We start from the raw sequence: 10,514 nt of genomic DNA, 5'->3' as shown, positions 1-10,514 counted from the left end.
ATTCCTTTTCCTTGCAACTTGATAAAGAGACAACATAGAAAGTGTTCTTCACAATCAAAATTACATGCTCTTGAAAGACCATGTCAACTTACCAGTTCAGAGAATTTCCCCTGTTCACTGGCTATGTCATGACTGGCACATACATTTTCTCCCCAATCAAACTATTTTTGCACTGATAAAGGAATCCATACAGAAAACCCAAACTGGAAAAAATGTGCAACAGTAGCAATCCAACATGGATGTCTAGGCCTACCTAATTAAAACACAATGTGCAGACTTACCTCTTGGTTTGTCTCAACATCTCTTGAAGTCTTTCTGCTAATATTGCTCAAACTTAATTTTTGGGGGGGAGTCCTTTCAGATTTCACACTCCAAACTGGAAAGACAGAATATGTTTAAATCACTCATGATTACTGTTGTGCTACATTATAGAGCAATGTCATCAATTTGGAAAGTATTTAAGACCTACCTCAGCTTAATCTGTCATTGTTTAACTACAGGTACTTAGAAAATTACATTAAAGTTATGTTTCTCTGGATAATTTTTGCCTTGTGCATGCACACAATGGGTGTATCATACTTGTTACCATAACAGTACGGAAATTACTGTAACTATATACAGGCAGTCCCCGGAAATTACTGTAACTAAATATATTCTGGAAATTTCCCGGTTTGACGCATGTTCTGGGATTCGACCAGCACCATCCGATGAAGAAATTCTCAAAACAGCAGAATAATCATAATTTGAAAAAAACTAATAAAAATAAACACTTAAAAGTTTTTCTAAGATTTTGAATTTTCGATGACGATTTTCGGTTTAATGAACCCCGTCGTAAAACTTGTATCTGGAAAACTGCAAGTCTGATGATTCAAACACTTTAATAAAAGTAATACACACTTTGTTAGATGCAATATGCTGATGAACAGACACACTACAAATCAATATGTGAAAATATAAAATATACTACAAATTTAATTTACAGTATCACTATTATAAAATGATATAATACATTAAGTAATAAGATGAGATACAGATATTTATGCTTATCTCTTCTGCTGTTTTTTGCAAAGCCATCCATTTTTAGACCTAAAGTGAATCAGCTTGTGACAGTTCGGTGGGGATAGACCTAATGTTCTGTAAGAGGACTGGCTGTCTTATTCATTTTTTTCTTTCTTTAAAGAAAGTCTCATAGAATCTCCCAAAATCCACATCCAAAAACTGGAAGGATGGCAGACCCCCCTCCTACTTATGACGCACCTCCTTTGACATATTAAACATATGGTATGGAATACACTAAATGTATGGAATATTATGGAGGGGGAGGGAGGGGTGCACACACCAAGCCATCCATGCATGAAGTGGCACCCTTGTTGGGCTAGGATGCAACCCTGTAAATATTGGGGGTCCCATACCACCTTGGTCAGGTACGACCAGTGTCCTTAGCTAAAGATAAAACGTTATTTGTTTTTTCTCTTAACATTTTCACTTCTAAGACTAAAAGTTATCTATTTTTTCACCTGCATCATGTTTTTTCCACATATAACATTATTGCTAGTACAATTCCATCATAATTAATTTTACCCACCCAAAAATTGGGTTTCTAAGTGGTCCCCCATAATTGGTTAGACAAGGGTAATGAGTGCACCAAACCAAATAAAAAGGGATTTGCCCAAAAAACACTAAAAATCATATCAAACAGATCATTAGCAGTTGGAAAAATATATATAATATATGGTTAGATCCTAGGCTGTACAGGTTAGATCCTAGGCTGTAGAGGCCTAGCATAGGCCTATTACACAAGAACCTTTAACTATAACTTACCAGTTTCTCAAATAAGATAAGGTATTTATACTGTCCTTGTGGCTTCACTCAAGAAAATAACAAAATAACTTAAAATTCTTGTTATCGCCGATAAGACGGCCTTGCTAATCCATTCCACACCAAGGTTCCTTTCACCAAGCTGTCACTCTATAATCACTTGATTTACATCGGTGGGCGATGCCTTTACAACGGCACCTCACTTAATCTTTCTTTTATTGGTTCGAGTTTACTTCGTCTCGTTGCGATGCATTATTTTCCTCCTTTCCATATTTTTGTTTATTAATGCAAGTCCCTCTAACTTCAGCAATCTTTAATGTTGAAGCTATATTGTTTCTGTTTGCGAGTAAATATGATTATTTACCACTTGCAATTCCTGGCAATTCCTAAATTCACAAAATTCGTTGCTGGCAATCGCTCCTTGTTCTTACCAATTGACCTGAGTATTTATAGTTCTTATGTTATCACATTCCCTGTTGAAATAAAACGAGAAGAATAAACTGATAAAAGAGGAATGTGAGGAAAAAAAGAACTAGAAAGGTGAGTACGAGTTAGGTCTGTTCTTCACACCCTTCACTGTTTCCCATATAATCTGTTAATTTCTTTTTTAATGAAGGCACTTGTCATCATTAATCAACATAATTACATTGGTAGGTACCCTAATTACATTGGTGGGTACCCTTCTGGAATGAACTGGAGTTTATTTGAGCAGTCTGATTACCATGGAATAATAATAATAATAATAATAATAATAATAATAATAATAATAATAATAATAATAATAACATTGGTAGGTCCACAGTATCCCTACGCTGGTGATGTAAGCAGCATCTCTCAAAGGATTAAATGAATATTGGGCCAAAATTGATCCATTAGAAAGTAATCATACTTGGCTCTAAGTTTCAAAATCAGGAAATATAAATAAGCTTTTTTCTCGATTTTGAGAGCTATCATTGTAACTAATAATCACTGAGAAATTTCACAAGAATTATTCTCTTACAGATTTGTTGGCAGGTAGTTCTGTTCACATTCATTTATTACAGAACACAAATGATGATTTTGGCTCACATAAAATGTGACCATACTCTCTCTCTCTCTCTCTCTCTCTCTCTCTCTCTCTCTCTCTCTCTCTCTCTCTCTCTCTCTCTCTCACAACTCTCTCTCAAATCTCTCTCTCTCTCTCAACACAGTCACACACACAACTTATCTGCCAACAAATCTGTAAGGGAATAATTCTTATGGAATTTTTCAGTGATTACTAGTTATCACGATAGCTTTCAAAATCGAGAAAAAAGCTGATTTATTTTTATATTTGCTGATGTTCAGACTTAAAGCCAAGTATGATTACTTTCGAATGGATCAATTTTGGTCGATTATTCATTTAATCCTCTGAGAGAAGTCGCTTGTTTCATCAGCTGTGAACCTACTTATATATATATATATATATATATATATATATATATATATATATATATATATATATATATATATATATATATATATATATATATATATATATATATATATATATATATATATATATATATATATATATATGGTCTGTCTGTCCGCCTATGAGCACGTCAAAGGAACCATGAATCCTCAGGCAAAGAAAAATACACCGATGTCACTTAACCAGAACACGCACACACGCACGAATACACGCACACGCGCGCACACACACACACACACACACACAAATACCGACAGCTCTACCAGCAAATTGTTCACAGAAGATCATGCACGATCGACCCCAACTTGGGAAAAAAATAAAATAAAATAAAAAAAAATCAGGGTCACCACAAATCAGCAGAAGCGATCGATATAAAAAGTAAAAAATCTCGTCAGCGCTTGAGAGAGCAGGTTGGTGCAATGCCGACAACATTTGATTCTCACGTTTCTGACTGAACGAAAAAGTTACTTCACATTGGACTGACTGACGGGGAAATCGCTCCGCGTGTTACTGGCTGAAGGAAAATGATTTACGTGTTACTGAAGGAAAAAATGACTACACTTCTAACTAACTTAAGGACAATGATTTGCATGTTACTGACTGAATGGAAAATCGCTTCACGTTATTGGCTAACGGAGGATGACTTCGCATGCATGCTACTCAGAAGGAAAAATTTCACGTTACTGTCTAAAGGACAACGATTTCATATGTTACAGACTAAAGGAAAATGATTTCACGTGTTACTGACTAAATTAAAAATGACTTCACATGCTACTGAGTGAAGGAAAAATGTCACATGTTACTGACTAAAGGAAAATGATTTCACATGTTACTGTCTAAAGGAAAATGATTTCACATTACTGTCTAAAGGAAAGTGATTTCACATGTTACGGACCAAAGGAAAATGAGTTCAAATGTTACGGACTAAAGGAAAATTATTTCACATGTTCAGGACTAAAGGAGCGATTTCACATGTTACGGACCACAGGAAAATGAGTTCACATGTTACTGGCTAAAGGAAAATGATTTCGCATGTACAAGACTAAGGAAAATGAGTTCTAGGGTGCTGACCCCAAGCAGAAAATATCACGTTACTGACTAAACAGAATTACTTCCCGTTATTGACCAGTTGAGAAACAAGTTTCATATTTACTGACTAAGGAAATCTTCACATGTTAATGATTGGGCTGATTTTGTAGATTTTGAACGCCATGCCAAGCATGGGCAACTAAGGCTATTCAGCGCTGAAACGGAAACTGACAGTAAAAGTTTGAAAGGTGAAAACCTCAAAGCAGTTGCACTATGACTCAATTGTTAGGAGAGGGTGGTAAGATGGAAGAGAGAGAATATGAACGGAGGTACGGTAAAAGGAATGAAAGGAGTTGCAGCTAGGGTCGGAGGGGACGCTGCAAAGACCCTTAAGTAATGCCTACATTGCACCGCATGAGGTGCACTGACGGCACTAACTCCCTACGGCGTTCACATGTTACTGACTGAAGGAAAAATGATTTCACATGTCACTGTAAAAAAAAAAAGACTGTGCATGTAATGATTACACGTTACTGACCGGAGGAAAATGCTACCTCATGTGAATGACAGGCATTGCGAATGGAAAAAATTACGTTACATCACTAACTACCGGAATGAAGGAAAAAAATAGCTCAGGGTAACTTGTTAGTCTAGACACGTCATCAAAGTTTAGACCATACTCCATGCGCCAAAGAAATGGTGAAAAAAAAAAAAAAAATGAAAACGATGAATTACATCGTCAAGGTGCTAGAGATGAATCATGAAGGGAAAAACGGTGTAGTATACTGATCGTAAAAGAAGAGGAAAAATCCGGGATTTACGACTACAGATAAGATCATCGGATTTTCTGACTGTGGAAGGTTTTACGAGTTACGCCGCGCGCTTGCGAGTTGCACTTGCACTCACGCAAATCTGCGTTTCTTTACATACATACACATTAATAGTGAAGGTTATGAATAGTTTGATAGTCCCTGCTGTCCATATATATCACACTATATTATATATATCCCTATAATATATATATATCATATAATATATATATATATATATATAATATATATATATATATCATATAATATATATATATATATATATATATATCTTATATATATCATATAATATATATATATATCTTATATATATATATATATATGCTGCTCTATCGATTCTTCTCTCTCTCCAGTGATATTCTTTATCTGGCTGGCCTAATTTGTAACCAGGCTTAAGTGTTTACAATAGCTAAATCGTCCCATGAGATAAGAGAGTCTAATCAAAGGATGTGGGAGTAGACCAATGCAATATTTCTGTTTTTTAATAAACTACTTCAGATTCTTTTGGCGACTACACTGTACAGCTTAAGGTCTTGTGTATCTCAGTAAGCGCCTTCTGACGTAATCATGAGAGTAATGACTAAAAAAAAAAAGTGGACTTTCAGCGCGGCCCATCGTCAGATGTGGACGATAAAAGAAAACGCGATTCGATACGCCTCCTCTGTCTCTCTCCCCCAACCCCCCTCCCGTTATCAACGTACTAACAGCTTATAGTTAGTGCAGAGCAGCGAGCAGCACCACTAGCACTAGCACCAACAGAAGAACGCATTTCGTCACTGAATGACTGAATGGCCTCTGTCCCAGTGCGCGATCGGACTCCGTCGAGAGCGTGCTGGTGCACTCGCTCGTACCATGGCCTCGGCTAATGTGCTCCCGTTGTACATTACGAGGCAGCGAAGCTCCCTCTGGCTAAAACGAGTGTTCAGATCGCGCGTCAAGATCTGCTTGTTCCTGCTGTTCGTTCCGTGTCTGCTCCTCTCCGTGGGCATGATCGCGTCCCTCTGCGCCAAGGGGCGTCTTACTCTCAGGGGCGGGTGACAGCTGTGCCGTTCCGGATGCCCGCCGCGGAAGACCCTTCGGAATGGACCCTGAAGTTCATAAACAAGCACGGAAAAGGAGGAAAACTGTGGAAAAAATTATCGATGACATTAGTTCCACTTCCAGCCAGAGGCTGGGGCATCTTCCCAGGATGCCAGTCGCGTGGTCATCCAAGGAGGGGAGGACTCCGATCCTGTTGCGAGGGAAAGGAGAGACAAAATAAAGGGTAAAAGCAAGGATGAAGGAAGCACTCCCGCTGGCGAAAGCATTTAAGCTTAGAAGAGATTATGCGTCTGCCTATTGATGCGCGAGTTACCCGCTTTACAATTTTTAGGAGGAACGACAAGGTGTAAACACAAGAGTTTAATGTTACTCGTTTTGCAGATAAGGACGTCAGTGTGTGAGTGTGTGGGGGGAGGGGCGGGGAGGGGGGGGGGAGGACGATGAGAGAGGGAAGAGGGAGGAGTTGTTAGGAGGTTGGAGAAGACTGAAGTAAAGCTGGTACTGTGCTATTTCACATCAATCAACACTCTTGGGAGTCTAAAATAGGTAGCATACTCTCTCTCTCTCTCTCCCCCCCCTCCTCTCTCTCTCTCTCGAGTGATTATGAAGAATACTGTAAGCCTTGCAATAGCGCAATACTTTCGACAAATTCAACAGAGCAGATATCGCCAGTTCTTACAACACTTAGATTCTTTTACTCATTTTGCTTTACCAGTGAGAGGGCATAACGTTTTGGCAAGAATATATATATATATATATATATATATATATATATATATATATTATATTATATATAAATTTATATATATATATATATATATATATATATATATATATATATATATATATATATATATATATATATATATATGACAAAACTCATAACATTACAACTTAATCAATGTCACCATCACGCCCCTCTATTCTGACCAGCCAAAATGTTCCGAGGGAGCGCAGATCATAACAATTCCCATCTATCTGTTGATCGTGGTTATTTTCGGGCGCCCTCCCGCCTGACGGCTCTCATTTGGTCCACCTGGCACAGGAAGACGTCTTACATGTGCAGTAGTAACAATGCGGAAACGCCAGGAATTGTTAATGCGATAAATAACGAGATTTAGGAGAAGAGATTCGACATCACGGGTCATCATATCTGGCTGTTGGGGATCGTTGCCTCTCTCTCTCTCTCTGTCTCTGTCTGTTTTTGTGCGTCTCTCTCTCTCTTTCTGTCTGCCTGCCTGTCTCTATCTCTGTCTGTCTGTCTATTTCTCTCTCTCGTCTGTCTGTGTGCGTCTCTCTCTCCCTCTCTCTGTCTGTCTGTCTCTATCTGTCTATTTCTCTGTCTCTCTCTCTCCACTAAATCCAATGAAAACGTGTTCCCCCTCTGATCCCCGAGCGATCAGAATGACAAGGCTTCAGTTCAGAGGATTTCTGAACTCAACAAAATGGAAAATGGCTGAAAACGAATGAAAAACCGAGGTAGGTCTAGCCTAACCGATTCGCTCGCCGAGGCCGGACTTACATAAGAGGCACAAATTCTTCTGAGCACATTTTCAGTGGCACTGCTCTTACTCACTGTCTTGGCCCTTCTGCGACTCAATGCCCTTCCCGTCGGACTCCTGGGGTATGTTGCAAGTTTCAGTGAAGGTCTCCTGGGGGGTGGGGGTTTGGGGGGGTGGCTCATGTGTCACAGTGTCTGGTTTTCGTCGGGCGTAACAGCCAGCATATTCACGTTAGTGATAACATACGGAGTAGAAGAAGCTGGCATATCTCACGGTCTTTCATTTTATTTGATTTTACCGTTCTTCTTTTTTTGTCATTATATCAAAAGGATGATGCTTTTCGATTAAGATAATAATTCGGAATGCATAAACACAAGTGTATGTACATATATGTATGTATGTATGTATAATTCTTGGATTACCAGCTAGTGTTGAGAGAGAGAGAGAGAGAGAGAGAGAGAGAGAGAGAGAGAGAGAGGAGAGAGAGAGAGGAAGAGGAGAGAGGAGAATAAATAGACATAAAAGGAGAATATATACAGTATATATATATATATATATATATATATATATATATATATATATATATATATATATATATATACAATATATATATGTATACATATCTATGTATGTATATATACATATATATATATGTATATATATATAATTATATGTATATATACACACACACAATTCCCAGATACCCACAAAGCAAGCCAACCATGAGATAGTGGAAGTACAGGGGGTATCCACACACACACACACACACACACACACACACACACACACACACACACACACACACAACACTACAACGCCTCAAGTACGGTCAAGTGCAATGTTTATCGACGGTTTATAAGCAGCTATTTTTACCGATCCTCGGCGCGCTCGCGAGCGAGGCGTTTTGGGGCGACCGAGAGTTTCCTTTTTTTACTTTTTTTCATTTTTTTATTCAGTCTTGTGAATACAACAGAAGGGAAATAATTGCTCCGCCTTACCAAAAGAACATTCCTTTCAGACTTAACTGCATATCAGACGTCTGGTGGCTGGGTGACCTACATTCCTTATTCTTCCTCGCTAGCTTTACAACGACGGAAGACATACATACAGACTGGCAGACTGATAGGCAGGCAGGCAGACGTCAGGCTGAGATAATTACGCTTTATAATTACCTCCTGGTTTATGATCGACGCAGTGTGCATTCGGTGAAATTATGAATTCCTTATTTCTTTTTATTCACAGGGTATACATATTCGTTTTTCAGTACACACAAATTTCATTGATGTTTGGTAGCCATTTTAGCATTACAGACTAGCATCGTCGCGATTTCTTTTGTTCTGTACTAATTTCTGCGTTACGGAATGTACATGACCGCTAAATATTTCCTATTTTTGTAACATTCGGTTCATACTTTGTACTGCAATGCACATTGCGGAACGTACATAACCCCAATTTTATTCATATTCTCATCACACTTTTGCAATATAGAACAATACACCAATATTCCTATCTTGTAACTGTAATTCATGTGTTGTATACTTTAATTTACATAACAGTATATATAAAATAAATAACCAAAGCCTCATTTATATTGTCATCACACTTTTGCAATATAGAACACACATAATCCAGCTGGTATAGTGGTTAGTGTCGTGGCATGCCACTCAGATGTCGCGGGTTCGCGTCTCCCCCAGGGCGATGAAATATCACTGTCTCTGTATCGTGATCAGTTACTGCTGCAGTGTAGGGTCTGCGGTGGGAGGTCGAAACCAACATTCTTTGGAAGCTTAAAGAATTTCAAGTCAATGGCCCCTTTGGTGTGCTTGTCCCAAGTGAATAGGTTGCATCCACTGAAATAATAACAACAACAACAACAACAATAATAATAATAATAATAATAATAATGGTAATATTAATCACTATGAGTGACGTCGATTTTTGCTACCGGAGGAACTACGGATAACCAGGTGTCAGCTATCACATGAAATGGGCCAGGTGTTATGATAACTGCTACTGATAAATCTCTATGGTTTTATGTTGTAGTAAACTTATACAGATATAATTCAGGTGATGAAAGTGACACACACACACACACACACACACACACACACACACACACACACACACATATATATATATATATATATATATATATATATACATACATATACATATACATATATCACACATTACCACAGGTGAAAAATAAAATACCTGTGGTAATGTGTGATAAATGACCACGTATTCAAAAGTGATTATAATTGTATAAATATATATATTATAATATATATATATATATATATATATATATATATATATATATATATATATATATACACATATACATATGTTTGTGTGTGTGTGTGTGTGTGTGGGTGTGCGTGTAAGTGTCCCTTTCATCACCTGGAATTATACCTCTATAAGTTTACTACAACATAAAACCATAAAGATTTATCAACAGCAATTGTTGTAACCTGTTCTTTTCATGTGATATAATATATATATATATATATATATATATATATATATATATATATATATATATATATATATATATATAGTGTGTGTATGCATATGAAACTGTTGTCTGTAAACTTAAATCAACTTCAAAACAATTTTGCTCTCTCCCCTAGTCTATTTAAATATACGAACAGTTACCAATAAACTGCAGTAAACATTATAAATTTCATATGACATGCTACTTAAGGGTGAGAAAAAAAAAAGCAATATAACACAGCGTACCGATAAAAGGCTTATGTGTACTGGTGAATATCTGACAAGCCACAACTGAGAGAATGTAATTGGTCGACAAGCGCCCTCTGGTCTGAAAGAACTGTACCC

At 37.5% G+C, this 10,514-nt stretch overlaps 1 pseudogene; it reads right to left on the bottom strand.

Moving 5' to 3' along the window:
* LOC136834046 (putative neural-cadherin 2) overlaps positions 1-1,971 on the bottom strand; it is a 316,958-nt pseudogene extending 314,987 nt beyond the window's left edge.
* Between the last annotated feature and the right edge of the window lie 8,543 nt (positions 1,972-10,514).

This window comes from Macrobrachium rosenbergii, chromosome 53 (assembly GCF_040412425.1).
Source record: "Macrobrachium rosenbergii isolate ZJJX-2024 chromosome 53, ASM4041242v1, whole genome shotgun sequence".
Taxonomy (NCBI): Eukaryota; Metazoa; Arthropoda; class Malacostraca; order Decapoda; family Palaemonidae; genus Macrobrachium; species Macrobrachium rosenbergii.
The sequence above is the reverse complement of the archived record's forward strand: the minus strand, read 5'-3'. Positions and strand labels throughout refer to the sequence as shown.